The sequence below is a fragment of the Triticum urartu genome, chromosome 4 (genome assembly GCF_003073215.2).
Source record: "Triticum urartu cultivar G1812 chromosome 4, Tu2.1, whole genome shotgun sequence".
NCBI lineage: Eukaryota > Viridiplantae > Streptophyta > Magnoliopsida > Poales > Poaceae > Triticum > Triticum urartu.
The window spans coordinates 141235798-141253519 of record NC_053025.1 but is presented as its reverse complement, the minus strand read 5'-3'; positions in this window follow the sequence as shown (position 1 = coordinate 141253519).

The following is a 17722-nucleotide window of genomic DNA, read 5'->3' as shown; positions in this document are numbered from 1 at the left end:
TCTCTTCTTGAGGGCATGTACAATGGTAGTATATGGATATATATGTCTCATGACAAAAAGTACTTTGAAGCATATGTGTTGATTTTTTTTCTCCCCAATGCAAGCTATTACTAGTGGACCTCATCAAAGAATAGAAAGTGACTCTCACTACACATGCATCCCCCCTCTCCATTTCAACTTTTCCAACTTTATGCACTGGACCACACTTTTTGTCTCTAAGCACCCGCCTCCTGGAGAGGATCCCGCTTCCCCATCCGAACCTACTTTTTTTATTATCCGATCCTACATGACATATGAGGCATCACCCTGGGGCTATGCATTGGCCATGCCCTGAGCGACGGCTTGCCCCCAAGTCGTGGAATCGGGAAATTGTTGCTTGATCTTCACAGCATCCTCCCAAGTGGCGTCCACAAAAGCAAGATCGAACTAGCTGACAAGCACTTGTTCACGTCACCCTTGGGGTGTGTGATGCCAGCGACGATTCAACACTTCCACAAGTGAAATGAGCTCGTCCGTGGATGGAGGAAGTTCAGTTGAAGCAATAGTACCTGGTAGTAGTGCCTTGCGCAAGAGTGACCCATGAAATACATGGTGTACTTTTGATTCCTCTGGTAATGCCAATTTGTATGTAACTGGGTTCACTGCTTGAACAATTAAGTTCCAAAGTATTTGAATATTAGCTTATGAATTACTCTCTTGTGCATAGAAGTTTGAACATAGGGCTGGAGTTTGACAAAAACTCTATCACCGATGGCAAATTTTATGTCTGTGTCTTTCTTGTCGGTTTGATGTTTCATCACTTTTCTGACACGATGTAGGTGTTGACTAAGGATTTGGTGCATCATTTTTCTCTCCTTAAGCCATCTTTTAGCCCCGGTATCTTGCAAGTAGAAGTTGCCTATATAGCGCAGTGTCTTGGCTCTCTGTCATAGTTTGCTACGAATGGGGAGGTCTTGATGGCAGAATGGTACCTGGAGTTATACCACAACTTTGCAAGGGGAAGGAAAAAGCTCCACTTCTTGGGGTGCACATGGACAAAGCAGCGCAGATAAATTTCTAAACTCTGATTGACCCGTTCTGTTTGGCCATCAGTCTCTGTATGGTAGGGTGTACTCATGTTCAGCTCAGTCCTGATGATCCTGAAGAGTTCCTTCCAAAGTGACTGGTGAAAACTGCATCGGGATTGTACAATTTCCAGGTAAGCTTGTGCCACCTTAGCTACTATAAAAGGATGATTCAAACCCACAAAGTGTGCATACTTGGTGGATTTATCAACAATGACCAACATGTAGTTATAGTTCTCTGATTAGGGTAAACCGTCAATGAAATCCATTCTGAAAACTTCTCATGCTTCCTCGGGAATAGGTAAGGGCTCCAAAAGACCTGGATACTTGATCCTTTCTGGTTTGACCTAATGACATATGGCACAAGTCTGTATATATTGGTGAATCTGAGACTTCATTTTGGCCAAGCAAACAACTATCTCATACGACTGTAAGTCACTGTGAAACAAGAGTGCCCCCTCCCCCCATGTATCGTCATGGAACGCCATGATAATGCACTGTTGGAGTTGAGGAGCACGACCCAGCCATATTCTTTTTAGGAATTGGAGAAGACCTTTATCCATATAGAATCTGTTTTCTTATCGGGGCCTATAGACAGTTTGGTCATAATTGTTTGGACTTGAGGGTTGGAGTTGTAGCTTGCCACAATGTCATCTAGTCATGTTGGTTGAAAGACCGACAAAGCAATAGCAGTGTTGTTCGTTTTACCTTGCCTATAAACAATTTTGCAGCGGAGCCCCGATAACTTGGTGAAAGCCTTTTGTTGTCAAGGTGTGGAAAGTCTCTGGTCATATAAGTGAACTAGGTTGCACTGATCTATTTGAATGAGGAATTCATCATTTTGCAAATAAGATCGCCATTGCTCTACTGCCATTAAGATTGCAAAACACTCTTTTTCATAGATAGAGAGACCTCTGTTCTTAGGGACCAATGGTTTACTCATGAATGCAATGGGTGACTATTCTGTTGTAGAACTGCACCAACTCCATACTCACATGCATCTGTGTCCACTGTAAAGGACTTGGAGAAATCAGGTAATTGCAACATTGGTGCAAAAACGAGCTTTTGCTTAAGTAACTCAAAAGCCTCCTGAGTCAATTCAGTCCCGACAAACGTGATATTTTTTCAGAAGATTGAATAACGCCTTGCGATAATACCAAAGTGTTGGACAAACTTGTGGTAGTATCATCCTTACCCCAGAAAGCTGCGAACCTCCTTGGCAATAGTTGGTGTTGGACATTATGCAGTTGTAGCTATTTTGCTAGGATATGTTGCAACCACTTGACTGATGATGACATGGCCCAAAGATGAAATAGCATTCTGATCGAAAAAACATTTGGACTGCTTGACTTGCCACTAATTTGCTTGTAATAACTGAAGAACTACCTTCAAGTGTTTGACGTGATCCGACAACACCTTACTATAGACTAGGATGTCATCAAAGAAAACAACGACACTTGCACAGGAGAGGATGCAATGTTGAATTCATAGCTCCCAAGAATGTTGGAGGGTTAGCTGCTAGATCGAAAGGCATGACCTAATACTCCCAATGCCCTAAATGCGTCTGAAACGCTGTCTTGAAATCTTGACCCTTAGCCAAATGAATCTGATGATACCCAACTCGAAGATCGAGCTTAGAAAACTAGCTGGCTCCTATTAACTCATCGAGGAGTTCATCAATCACTCGCATGGGGTACTTACTGATAATTGTCATTGAGTTCAGACAACGACAATCTGCACAAAGACGCTAGGTGCCATCTTTATTTTTAACTAGCGGGGATGGAGACAAAAAAGGACTAGCACTTCGCCGGATAATTCCGGCAACCAGTAATTCTTTGATCTGTCTCTCAATTTCACTTTTCAAGTCAGGCTTGTATCGATATGGTCTAAGGTTTACTTGTTGTGCCCTAGGCATAAGTGGTATTCGATGATCACATTCTCTGCATGGAGGCAATGCCTTGGGATCATCAAAAGCTAGTTTGAATTGTTCCAGCAACCGGAAAATCTCAGAGGGTATTGGTGTCTGTGCGACTGAATTGTCTGACAAAACTGAGAGGTGCACCACATGAGCAACTGCTCCCTGTTTGCATCTTTGCAACAGATCTCAGACTGATATCACAAAGCATTGGAATCGGTCAGATGCAGTAGCTTGCAGAGAAACAAGTCCTCGTGGTGTAGAAATCTACAAGTGTTGTTTAACCCAGTCCACATTCATAGGATTGTGCTTCCTCAACCAATCAATACCCAGAAAAGCATCATATGCTCCCAGGGATAAGATTCTGAAATTTGTCTCAAACTCATGCCCTTGTGACATCAAGTGGCAATCAGGTATAAACTGAGTACATGACAGGAGAGCTCCATCTGCTATCTTGACATTGCAGGGTTTGGAAAGATCTTGAATACCTGACAATTTCTTGGATAACTGAAAATCCACAAATAGGTGGAACTACCTGAATCAATAAGTAATAAAACCTCATGGCTTTGTATATACTCATGCAACTGAATGACTATTGAAGCTGGGGAGTTGTCCATGGCGTGGTGTGACAATGTGCAAAGATTTTCTTCATCAGATAACTGTGCATTGTCTTGAGTGGAACCCAATAAATCCTCCTGACTAAATAGCCCACAATTCATCCACAATATGCAATTGGACTGAAGCTGAACATGTATGATCTTTACCCCCAATGCTCTCCACATTTAAAACACAAACCACAAGCTCTTCTGAAGGCTCTGAGAACTGAAAGTTTGCTCGCTGCACTGTCCGAGGGTGCTCGAGCAGCCTTTGTACCTCTGCAGTCTTCAACATTCACGGGCATATGAATGTGCTTCTGCAGCTGAGTGGTTGTATGGAGTGGCATCATAGGAAGGCGTGTTGGTGCCATTGTCAGACGGTAATGAAACACGTCTACTGGTGATATATTTTCACCATCCGCTACCTCCTCCTGGGGCAAAGCCAATGATCACGCTGTGTCAAGATCCAGTGGTCGCTGAACTATCACCGCAACATGGATATCATGCCGCAAACCCTCCACATTTCTCATCAGGAAAAAATGAGGGTGGGATCTTCAGAGTATAAAATCAAATGATTCATTAGCACTTTGAATCTTTGTACAAAATCTGCTACACTAGATGTCTGATTGATAGCATAGAACTGATGGATAAGCATTTGATGCTTATCACGACCAAAACGAGTACAAATTAGGATGGAAAACGATTCCCATTTCATGCCTACAATTTTCTTTTGAAATGACTATAACCATATGCCTGTGCACCCGAGCAATACAAAATCGACATCAGAACCCAATATGATTCCTGCACAACAAACATGTGAAGTATTGTTCACAAAGAGTTCTCCATAGCTTCGGATTCTCGCCGGTAAATGGAGGAAATCCAAAATTAGGTGGTGTTTGTCCTACCAACGTGAAAGAGCAATGTTCATGCGAATAAAAAACTTGTGTAGCGGGAAGAGCAGTCGAACCCATGACCTGGGGAGTTACCAGCAAGGATGCCGACAAAGAACCCCGGGTGAGAAACCGCCGCCATGGCTGAATGGCATGTGAACCTCGCCCGCCGCCTTATATGGAGACGGCAGGATCGGATCAGCTGCCACTGGTTCACCAGCAGCGGCGACATGTGTGGAGCATGCCTGCCGCAGAGTGGACACCATCGACTCGGGGGCGGTGAGGTGGGACTTCAGATCTGGTTTCCACGCGACAAGATTGTCGATTCACGTAGATTGCACCGCCATGGCCTTAAGGATGGAGTCGGAGCGCACCGCCGCCTGCGCGTTCATGCGGTCGAGGTAGGCCTTGAGTTCAGGATCCATGTTGGAAACGAGCTGCTCGTGCACTTGCTTGCGTTGATGAGTATCTAGATTGATGGTGGCGGGGAAGGGTAGTAGGTGGCGACTGATACTAGATGTTACGTTCTCGATCTGGTTCTCTCTCAAATTCACTGGGTTACAGGTAAACAAGGTTTGATACACACTGATCTGGCAAAGGAAAGGTAAACAGAGAAAGGAGAAGGAGCCACCAATGTCAAGCCGTTGCCTGATCCAACCGCATGTGTTTCATGTGTGATCCTTGCCTTAAGTAGAGTCTTGTCATTGAGCCAGTCATCGACATAGATTTTTTAATGCAACTTACAAATAGCAACACTCTTAGTTTAGTGCATTGAGTAATAAGGTCTACTAGAGGTTACAAATAAGTTGGTCTGATCCATTATAAAGCATCCCTAACATGATAAAAATTACAGCATGGTCCCCTGGACCACCGAATGACCAATAACACTCGACATAGATTTTTTAATGCAACTTACAAATAGCAACACTCTTAGTTTAGTGCATTGAGTAATAAGGTCTACTAGAGGTTACAAATAAGTTGGTCTGATCCATTATAAAGCATCCCTAACATGATAAAAATTACAGCATGGTCCCCTGGACCACCGAATGACCAATAACACTAGCAGAATGAACCGCCGACGCGTTGTTGTTGCCATTCCCCTACTGTAGCCAGCTTGACCTTGTCGATGACAACCACGAAATCTTCGTGCACATAACCCTAAGGACCAAGGCCCTAGAGCCGTAGTCATCCTAATTTGATAAAAAAAAAGGATGCAGCGATGTGGGGAGCTGCGCCATTAGAAAAAGGCCGGTTCTGGTGTTGAACCCTTGAGTCGATCCGAAGTGCCTGACACCATATGTCGTCGTTGCGACATAAGGAGAGAATCTAACATCGCCGCCCCGAGGAAACGACAAGGTTCTATGCCGGAGCTCCATCGAATTTGTTATGATGGATGGACTTGAGGAGGATCAAAGCCCAGATACCAACTCAAAGGTGAGATGCCGCCATCCATCTGAATGCCTCCCCTCTGAGAAAATAATCTAACATAAAAACCAGTTCAAAATTCATCTGTTACGCAGATCAAAGGTCTCTTGAGAACATAGATTCCTAACAGTCAAATTTTTGGTACGTTTGAGCTTATCACGACAAGTTTGCCGATCAAAATGATGGGACACACTCAGTACAGTCATTATCTCTAAGTGCGTCATTCAAATACAGAGAAGCAAAAAATATCATTAGCCAAGATCATTGAGGGCATGTAGAATGGTTGATAAAACAGTCTTATCTTAAGTTTTGCATGTAATTTAGAGATGACAAAAAAATATGTCTACAATGGGTTATATTTTAGCCTTATCTTCAATAACTAGCAATTCCTTAAAATATGGTGAGACAAATTATGCTAAGAGATCATCCCTTGTCTTATCTTAAATAAGAGAAGACAAGCCTTTTATTATGAGTTATCTCTCCTCCACCTCATCATTTATTCTACGTGACACTCCTAAGATAGCACCATTGTACATGCCCAAAGAGCTTAGTGGCTTGCCCACCGGGTGTAGCTACAGAGGACAGAAGAGGCCAACGACAGCCGGGCAGACCAAGCCCATGCCTCAACGTCCATCGACAATCCGAAGCGCATCACCACCTTGGACAAGACAAAGGACTCCTCTCCATATTAGGCTAGGAATCATCTGCATATGGCATTTATTAATCGGGTATGGTTTGCAACCAAAGGTAGTAAAGGGAAACTCCTTGGCCTACTTGGATTCATGTAACCCTGCCACCTCTACCTATATAAGGCTCAGTAGGGATCCCCCGAGTGGTGGACCTTACACATCCAAACATCTGAGATGACAAACCCTATACAATCTTTTGACCGACCCCTTGTAAATACAAACCCTAGTTCTCATACAGGGCTACATCATCGATACAAACAAGAAGGAAGTAGGGTATTACCTCCATCCAAGGGCCTGAACCTAGGTATATCTTCCTCGTGTGCACCATCCTAATCTTTGATGCATGCATTACCCTTAGATGGATATTATCGGAAAAAATACCATGATAAGCAGCAACTATTAAGTATATTTAGCTAAAAAATATCAACTTTGATTGTTTGTTACTAGTTCACTTACCTATAGGTTAAAACAGTATTGTTTCCTTTTGTTAAAATAATATTCTTTCCTTATGTTGGAGCAATACTTGTATACTAACAACTCATTTTATTGGACTTATACTAGTGTGAGAAATACTTGACACTAACGACATGGTTGTTCCAGGCCTGAGTTTTAAGAATGTCATTGGTAGTGGGGAAGCAATCTACTCATAGAGGATTAGCCAACCATTTTCCGCTTACTGATGTAGATGACTAGTGATGTGGAAATAGCAAGCAATTAATTTGCTAAAAATGATAGGACATGCATGTTGTTTGCTTTGCATCTGTTGCTAAATACATAATTTTAGACCAGCCATAAAATATTCAAGATAAGCATCCAATAAGCTTCCAAAAGTTTTGGTCAAGCATATTTATCTGTTTATTATAACAAAAATAAGCAGCAACATATCATTCCAAGATTATCCATACAGTCGACTCAAAACAAAGAATCGTCCCATGAAGATTATGAGCAACATAACAATATTTTGGATCATAACTTTGCCCTTCCCATAGGGTTCCACATCAATCAGGAACGCGACCCAATCGTCTAGAGAGAAGGAGCGGCGAGAGGAGTTGGAGAGGAGTAGGAAGAGGAGCTCACAGCAGAGGTGGTGTGATATCTACTATGCACTTCTGTAAATTCAATAAACCACTTACCTAAAATTAAGTTTGTGTTTGATATTTCGCATCTACATGGTTGAAAGTACCAAACATTTGTTTCATAAGACCTAAATATATGTTAACTACCTTCAATATGATATTTCTTTCAGAATTTGGAACATTTTAAATTTATTTGCAATTCAAGTTTGAATTGTATCCAATTAAATACAAATTTATTTATAGAATTTCTAAAATATAGCAAATAATGAATTCTACAAAGTTCAAACTAGCAAATAATGAATTCTACAAAGTTCAAACTAATTTCCATACAATACCATAAAACATAAAACACTAAAACAAAAAATACATTAAACCACCAAAAAGAAAATTAGCTAAATATCCTCCCATGGGTGGGTGGGCTCGAGGACCCACCACTGGAAGGCTTGACTCATGGCTAATCTAGGAAAAATCTGGGTCCATATTATTGGTCGCGATCGAGAAATAGGGCCAGCCACTGGTACCACAAATACCAGTGGTGGGCAATCAGTATTTTAGTACATGTAGCGGGTATATGATTTTGCTCATGCCACTAGTATCTGGCGAGATTAGATTAGTAGTGGCGTTTGCTCATGCCTGCCTGCGAGTGATATCACTCCGCTTATACACAGTTTCCTAGTAGTGACAAGACCACAATTCGATGAGAAAGGAGGGGGAAGGAGAAAGACACTAGAGTAACCTCTAGGGAAAGGAGACTTCGCATGTGGTTTTGGATGCTTTCTGGGGCACTCGGCTCGAGCTCCGAGGTGAATACTCTAGTTTTGACTTTAAGTGGTTTTACTTAGCGATGGCGGTGTTCGGATTGTTTCCTAGTTGAAGGCAATGGTTGGAGTTTTTACCAGACTTGATCTTGAGGATGAAAACTCATGGCCTGGCTCTTAATTGTCGGATTTGATGACAGCGGCGCTAGCGTGTCGTTTTCTTCCTGGAAACAATGGTTTTGCAGAACCATTTTGATAGTCCTGGTGTTGTTAAGGGTGATTGTTGTGACGTTGGCATGGATCTTCGTTACTTTTTTATCATTTTATTTTATAATAATTTAGGTGTGTACACTCTCAATCCCTTTATAGGTTGTTGATATCATGTGGTTGCAGAGTCCGAGTATAATTGACATCTTCCTGATATTAATATATTCTACTTCATAAAAAGGATTTTTTTTAGATGTCCTAATGCGTACACTATATAATTACATGAGTAAGAAGATGAAGAAGTGAAGCAACATAAGAGGGATGCTATGATGGGGGAGCAGATGAAAATATAGGGAGAAAAGGGCGGAAACAAAGACCATCATGTTACAGGTTCGGCAATCATCATGCCACAAGTCGGCGACCATCATGCCACAGGTCGGCGATCAAAAGGAAGGAATCATAGACATGGAATGCATCAAACAGCAGGCTCCTTTGCTGTGGGACTGGTCGGGGTGGGCGTCGGCGTCAGTGTCGGCGTGGCTTCAATGCTCGGGCTCGGCGTCTGGGTGAGCATGGCTTCAGTGCTCGGGCTCGGTGTCGGCGTGGCTTCAGTGCTCGGGCTCGGCATCGGCGTGGCTTCAGTGCTCGGGCTCGGCGTCGGCGTCGGCGTCGGCATAGGGGCGGTGGTCGCCGCCGGTCCGGGCATCTGGTTCAAGATGAGGCCGCGCTCTGCCAGGTACCACACCCTCACCTGCTCGTCCATCGTCGACATGTCTGCCACCATCAAGAACGCCAAGTCAGTGTTCCTCTTCTTCGCAGCGACGTTCGTCATGAGAAGGTTGAGCTTGACATTCTGCTTCATCATCAACGCCGACCACCTCGCATGGGACTTCTCCTCCCTCTTGGCGGCGTTGTTCTTGGCATCGTCGATGCACTACTCGATCGATGATTGTAGCCGTTCGCCAGCTGGTGCCGCGTCCCTCGCCACCTTTGCTCTTTTGTAGCCATCAGGACGCCCTTCTTCCGCCGCCGGGGTAGGCGTGTCCGGCTTGTAGGTCTCCTTGGTCTTGGCGCAATTCGACAGTCCATCCACTTCTCGCACGACTCGATCCTGGAAAACACATGAAGGAATTTGAACTCTTTGTCGCGGTTGTCCTGGTGAAACATGTTGAACATCCGAACCATCTGCACAGCCGGAGAACAAGTATTGGTGAAGAACGCAGCAAAAGAAATGAGCCGGCGACTTAGCCATACCTCCCCCTCGACGTTGGCACCGCTTTCCGGGCGAGCCGCGACCTCCTCAAGGATCCCATGCCACTTGTTGTAGGCCGCCTGGATGGTTTCCCAATGGTTCACCATGGCCTTCTCGCCGCGATCCATGTGGATGGTGGATAAGTCGGGGTCGACCAACTTGCGCCCGTCGAACGTCGTCTTGATCCTTCTCCAGTACGTATCGGCGTTCTGATTCGAGCCGGTGATCGGGTCAATGCTGACGGTCTTCCATGCTTCAGCGAGGCACTCGTTTTCCTTGGATGTCCACTTGACGCGAGGTTCACCCTGCCTGATATTGGGCACTCGCTTCTTCTTTCTCCCTTTCGGCGCTGGTTCTGGATCCGCCTCCGCCTGTTCTTCCTCCTCCACCTCCTCCTCGACATCATCGAGCTCGTCGTCCATATCGACGACGGCGTCCGTTGCTCGTCTTGCGCACGGAACCCAGGGCACAAAGCGGTGGCGACAGAGGAGCTCGTGATGATCTCGTCCATGTCGGCGTCGGTGCTGCTGAACCAAGGAGCCGAGCCATGGGCGAAGGGTAGGGTGCCACGGCGCAGAGGTGGCGCAAGCGATCCTGAGTATGCCGGTGGTGAGTGGTTGTACTGGGTGTTAAGGCCGCCGATGAACGCGGGGGAGGGTATGCGCGGGTCGGGGTTGAAGCCCATGCACGTCGTCGTCGGAGTAGCCAGGCGAGGGCGCATACCCCCATAGTGGCGGCGAGAAGTTGGCCGGCGAAGTGACGCTCTGCTAGCTCCCCCACGTGGCTTGTGGGCAGTGGTCGGGCGGAAGGTTCATCATCCCCGCGCGAGACGCCTCTCCCTGCTCCGCCTACGCCGCGTCCCTGGCCTTCTTCATGATGGGCATGTTCCGCCGGTCGGTGGTGACCGCCTCCCGGCGATGAACGTCGGCCTTCCACTCGGCGTTCGACATGCGTGGGGGCCTTGCCATCGGCGCCCTCGGCTTTCTCTGTTTTCACTGGACGGCGCAATCGGTTGCTAGGCGAGGAGCCGCATATTTCTTTGGCGGCATGGCCGGCGCATCTGGGGAAGAATAGAGGGAGTGGTGGGGGAGAAGGGAGGGACAAGGGGAAAATGGAGGGGAAGGGGGAGAAAACAGCGGGAAATCGGCCGGTGTCGCCAACAACGCGGGCCCACGCGCCTTTTCGCTTCATCCGGCGCCCCCCTGTGCGCTGTGTTCGGCTTGGGTTCGCCGGCTATTATTTCGGCCCAAACCATCGATAAACAACGATCTTGGGGGCGTGACTAGACCGATTTTTTGCCGCCGACGCTAAAAAAGGCGCCCTGTTGGGGGGGCGAGTGGAGATGCTCTAATCTCATTTTTTCTTGAGGGAAACTTTGGAGTACTCAATCCATTTTCCATATCCTTTTCACAAAGACTGCCCTGCTGAGCTAGTTTATAACTAGCGCATGCCTTCCTGTCTTCCTTAATCTGCCCAAATGCTAGTTTTTTTAAGTGGAGCACAGAGAGTCCTCCTATGTGCCGCTTATTGCGGCAAACAGCCCGCATTTTGCACAGGGGGTGCCCCACCTGGGCCGGCCCACGTAGTAGCAACCGCGCACGAGCTGTGGAAAAAAACAAAAATGCAGTGCGCTTTGCTGGAATCGTACTCCAGCAGATGTAGCTAGCCAAACGAATTTGTAAGGGTATGCGTCTAATATGTCCTGAGAAAAGTTTAAGAATTAATAGCAGCGGCATTTCGGAATATTATTAGTTTTCTTAAAACATTTCTTGACAAATGCTATTTTGATTTTGCAAATGCAAACAATGTTTGAATTTGTGAATAACTTTGAAACATGTGAAACATTTTTTTTAATTGAGAACAAATTTTAAGAAAAAACAAGAATATAATTTAACTTTGTGAGAAAAATTTGCAAGCAGTAACATTTTTTGAAAATTCTGAACAATTTATGAAATTCCTGAACATTTTTTTAATTTGTGAAACTTTTGAACATAACTTAGAAACGTTTTTGCATTTGTGAACAAAGTTTGTAGTGGGAGCTTTTTTTCAAAATGAACAACTTTTTAAGTTTCCGACTATTCTTCTACAGAACACGAAAAAATTCCAGTTCAACTTTTTTTTGAATTTGTGAACAAAATTTGAAAAACAGGACATTTGAAGAGCTAACGGAGGTCATTGTTTCGAACAAAACGGATGATGCGAAGCTGTGGATGTTCTGGTTAGTTGACACACTTCCGCAGGCAGATCTTACTCGAGTAATCGTTACTATGTGGGCAATTTGGTGGGCACGACGACGTGCTATCCACGACGATCAATACCAGAGTCCGATGAGCACATCCTGCTTCATTAAGAAATTCCTGGAGGACCTGGAACAGATCCCACCTCGCTCACCAACAAATCCTAATGGCATGCATACCAGAGAACTGCATGTTACCTGCAGGGACACACATGCAAGAGCAGTTCCTCCGCGAGCGGCATGGCTCCCTCCGCTTGAGCATGATATGAAGATTAATGTTGATGGCGGCCTGTCGAGGAATGGAGCCAGGGGAGCGGCCACGGCTGTGTGCCGGGACAAGTCTGGGAATTACCTTGGTGCTTCTGTAATTGTTTACGATGGGCTGGTTGAGCCAGCATCGCTTGAAGCTCAGGCATGCAGCGAAGCAATGTCCCTTGCCTCGGATCTTCACCTCTCGTCCTTCTGTATTGCGACGGACTGCGCAGAAGTGGTTACGAACATTGCCAGTGCAGCTTCATGCCGTTACGCATTGATCATCCGGGAGATAAACTGTCGCCGTGGGGCTTTTCAGTCAGTCAATATTATACATGAGAAGCGGGAGCACAACGGAGAAGCTCATTCTCTGGCCAAAGCAGCCTCCTCGCTTCCGTCCGGGCGCCATGTGTGGCTTGCAATTTTGCCCGATATAATCTGTATTCCCATGAACCTTGCTACTTAATAAAGTTTACAGATTTCTCAAAAAAAAGAAAGTTAACGAGCGCTTCTTCGAGAACCTCGCAATGATCAATGTCACTTGACGCGCTTTCAGCCATTCGCCACGTGTCGCGCTTTGGGCGCTCCCTTCGGATTTTTTTTTATTTTTCCGCACGCGTTTTCGGTTTTTCAAACGGGTTTTTCGGGTTTTTTCGACGTTTTGGTTTTTCACCGGTCCTCCTTAGCTTTTCAATAAAAAAAATTGCGTGAAAAACGCGTTTTTTTCCTTCCGCGAGAGTCATGGTTTTCCTTTCGTGAGAGGCACGGTTTTGCTTTCGCGAGAGTCACGGCCGTGCCTCTCGAAAACGAAAAAAAAACGCGTTTTTTGTCTTTTTTTCTTTCACGAGAGTCACGGTTTTGCTTCCGCGAGAGTCACGATTTTGCTTCCACGAGAGGCACGGGTGTGCTTTTGCGAGTCACGGCCGTGCCTCTCGGAACGGAAAAAAACGCGTTTTCTTTTTTTCTTTCGAGAGAGTCACGGTTTTGCTTCCGCGAGAGGTATGGTTGTGCTTTCGCGAGAGTCACGGCCGTGCCTCTCGGAAAGGAAAAAAATGAGTTTTCTGTTTTTTTTCTTTCGCGAGAGTCATGGTTTTGCTTCTGCAAAAGGCACGGTTGTGCTTTCACGAGAATCACGGCCGTGCCTCGTCAGAAACGGAAAAAACGTGTTTTTCCTTCCGTGAGAGTCACGGTTTTGCTTCCGCGAGAGGCACGGTTGTGATTTCGTGAGAGGCACGGGCGTGCCTCTTTTGGAAAGAGAAAAAACCCGTGCTCCCGGTTCGGTTTTCTCGTTGGTTTTTTTTCGTGAAAAAAAATCATCAAAACCTATCAACATGGGATCTACTTTTGAAGATCTCGACGCAAGGAATCCAACAGTGAAAGCGGTTCAAGATTTGAACGCACGGTTTAAGAAATAAAACGTTTTGAATAAACAGATCTACGAAAAAAATGAAGTGATCTTTGCAACAAGTACTTCTCCATTTGTGATTTGGTGAACTAGGGTCTGGGACCTCTTATATGCCGCTCTCTGCGACAAACAACTTTTTTTTGAGGGGAAAGCCAATTTATTAATCAAAGTCCACACGAGGTGGGATACAAACTTGGTCATGGGGCTGGCCAAGCCACACATGACGTCCCTTCGAAAGGGAAAGAGCAAATCTTGCTAGTTTATAAGCTTCTACATTAACTACCCGACTTTTAAAAATGAAATTACAAGAAAAAGGAATGGCTCTAGTCTTGATATCCGCCACAATAGCCCCATATGGACCCTGGCTCCCTTTGGCAATGTCCTCGATGACTTGCCTGCAATCAGAGGAAACAATGGATCGATGTAGACCAAGGTCTTGGGCCAAGGCAATTGCTTCCCTACATGCGATGGCTTCTAGTGTTGCTGCGTCACAAACGCCAGCAATTATCAGAGCTGAGCTGCCTAGGTAGGCTCCTTGGGTGTTCCGGCATATAGCTGCTGCCGATCCGCCTCTATCGGTGGGAACCGCTGCGTCGACATGGATCTTTGCATAATTGGTAGGTGGGGCGCTTGGTCTTGGAGCTGCTTGATGTATCCTTGGTGCAGTATTTGATGTTGGTTTAGTCACCCGTACTTGGTCTAGATCAGCGATGAAGCGATTTATGAATGCATGTGTAGCATGGGGAGTTTGGAAGATCGCCTCATGTATCGCCTTTCTTCTGGACGACCAGATCGCCCATAATGTTACCGTCAGGAGACAAACTTTTCGTGAGAAAGAGTGTCGAGTAGATTGAATAAGCAGCTCTTAGCTCTCATCTCAGTAGACGCAACCAAAGAACAGGCAAGTTCCTCGTCTACCAGAGCCCACGTGCATCTGGACATAGTACACTCCAAGAGGGAGTGGCGCCACGAATCTGGAGCCCCGCAGAAGCCGCATGTGCTCGAAGTTGACATGTTGCGATGCGCCCTCACATCCTCAGTTGGTAGAGATTGCTTGGCCAGTCTCCACAGAAACATGCGGACTTTTGAAGGAACCTCAACTTTCCACAATGTTTTCCATGAACCCTCTTCCATGCGAGAAGATGAGGGCCCGGCTGATCCATATAGCCATGCTTCTCTCCTTTGCTTGATTGTTACTAGCATATTATATGCAGACTTTACTGAAAATTGGCCCCGTCTCTCATGAGCCCGGCTCCAGAAATCTGGGACATTCATAGTACATAAAGGGATACTAGAAATCACCTTTGCATCAAAACTCAGGAACGTGGCATTCAGCTTATTCATATCCCATGAGACCGAAGTGGCGTCCATTATTTCTGAGACCATCAAAGGGGGATTTGCATTGATGCAGCCATATGGTCTCATCATTTCCTCTCTGGGCAACCAATTTTCCTCCCATATATTCGTGCTTTCCCCATTGCCGATACGTTTGATCAGGCCAAGTTTGAGTGTGTCGCGCCCCTCAACTATAGCCCTCCATATCTGACTAGGGTGGCCCCCTAGAGTTGCATCGAGGATGGTTGACTGTGGATAATAGATGCTCTTCAGTAACCGTGCACATAGCGACTCCGGGTGTTGGAGTAGGCGCCAGGCCTGTCTTGCTAACATTGCCAAATTAAAAAGTTCAAAATCTTTGAACCCCAAACCTCCCATTATTTTTGGTTTCGTCATATCTTGCCATGAGACCCAATGGGGTTTACGCTGCCCATTCTTACTGCCCCACCAGAATTTCCTTATTAATTTGTTGAGGTGCTCGCAAAGGCCTCTTGGAAGCTTGAAGCAGGACATGGAGTATACCGGCACTGTTTGCGTGACCGATTTGACCAAGACTTCCTTTCCTACTGTAGACAAGGATTTTTCAATCCACCCTTGAATCTTACTCTATAGTCTATCTTTGAGGTATTTAAAGGCCCCGTTCTTCGAATTTCCAATGTCATAGGGCATCCCAAGGTACTTCTCATTTAGGGTTTCATTAGGAACATTGAGGAGTCCCTTAATCTGGTTCCGCATGCTGTCAGGAACACCCTTGCTGAAAAAAATTGAGGATTTTGCATAGTTTATTCGCTGATCTGATGCTTGACAGTAGGCTTCCAACACCTGGTTCACCTTGGTAGCTCCCATACTATTTGCCTTGAAGAACAGCAGGCTGTCATCGGCGAATAAGAGATGGTTTATCGGAGGTGCCGTAGGCGCCACCTGTATCCCACTCAAATTGGATGACTCACTTTTCGATTTTAACAGGCACGAGAGGCCCTCTGCTGCTAACAAGAACAAGTACGGTGATATCGGGTCCCCTTGGTGGATTCCTCTCGAAGGCTGAAATTCCTCTAGTTTCCTCCCATTGAACATGACTAAAAATTTAACTGAAGTCACCAAGCTCATAACAATATCTACCCAATTCTCAGTGAAGCCCAGCTTAAGCATGATGGCCCGGAGATACGCCCACTCAACCCTATCATATGCCTTCATCATGTCGAGCTTAAGTGCACATGATTGATGCTTCTTTGCCCCGTTTCGCTTCATGAAATGCAGACACTCATAAGCAGTTATGATATTGTCAGTTATCATTCTATCAGGGACAAAAGCGGATTACTCATCGGAGATGATATCTGGTAATATTTGTTTCGGCCTATTGGCGATGACCTTCGATGCAATCTTGTATAAAACATTACACAAGCTGATTGGGCGGAACTGTGATAAGAGTGTAGGATTTTTTACCTTTGGGATCAACAGGAGGATTGTGTCATTAATGCATGCGGCTGACTCCGTTCCTGCCACAATTTTAAGGACCACGCTGGTAACCTCATCCCCACACAAATCCCAATGGCGCTGAAAGAAGTGTGCCGAGAATCCGTCTGGGCCTGGAGCCTTAATAGGAAACATCTGAAATAGGGCCTGCTTGACCTCTTGCTGAGTGTAAGGTGCATTGAGAACCTCATTCATCGCCGGTGTTACTTTTGTTGGCACTGTATCCAAAACCTGATCCATGTCTTGCATTCCCCCCGATGTGTACAGATCTCTGTAAAAGTCTATGGTTAGAGCCTCCATTTCTAAGTTGTTCTCCGTCATACTCCCGTCTGGCCTTTGCAGCGCCTTAATCTGATTTTTACGGCGCCTGCGACTAGCTCTTAGATGGAAAAAAGAAAGTGTTTTTATCACCATGGACTAGCCAATCCAAACGCGCCCTCTGGCGCCACAACATTTCCTCGTGATGGAAGTGTTCGACCAATCGCTCAGTTATCTTAATTTCCTAATGAGACGGGCCGGATCTACCTTGGGCAGCACGCAGGTGTTCTAGCTCGATTTTTAACTGGCGGATCTCACCTCGTACTGACCTGAACTGGGTGCGGTCCCAGGCCGACAAGTCCCCTGCCAGATCTTCTAGTTTTGCGCGAAAGGTTTCAGCTGATTCTGTTGCTTGCATGGTCCATCGTCCTTGCACAGTAGTAAACAATGATTCATCCCGCTCCCACATGGTCTCATACTTAAATGCCTTTGGTCCCATCTTGCATGCATGCATCTCACGTAGCGTGAGTAAGAGAGGGATGTGGTCTGAACTTGCTGCAGTTTTGTGTGTCAACCTTGTATTGGGTAGGGCTAAAGACCATTCAGGGTTAACCAAGCACCGGTCCAATCCGCCCCTTGTGAAGCTTCCTCCCGCGACCTTCTTTTCAAAGGTCCAGTCTGTCCCTGTGTATCCAATGTCAGTTAAACCGCATGTGTCCACAACGTCCCTAAACCCTTCAATCTGGGCTTGGCTCCGATTACCAATGCCATCGTGCTCATGCATGTGAAGAACTTCGTTAAAATCACCTAAAACAGCCCATGGTCGACCTTGAGTTTCGGAGATTCCTCTAAGGGTATCCCATGTTTTATATCTCTCTGGCACCTGCGCTT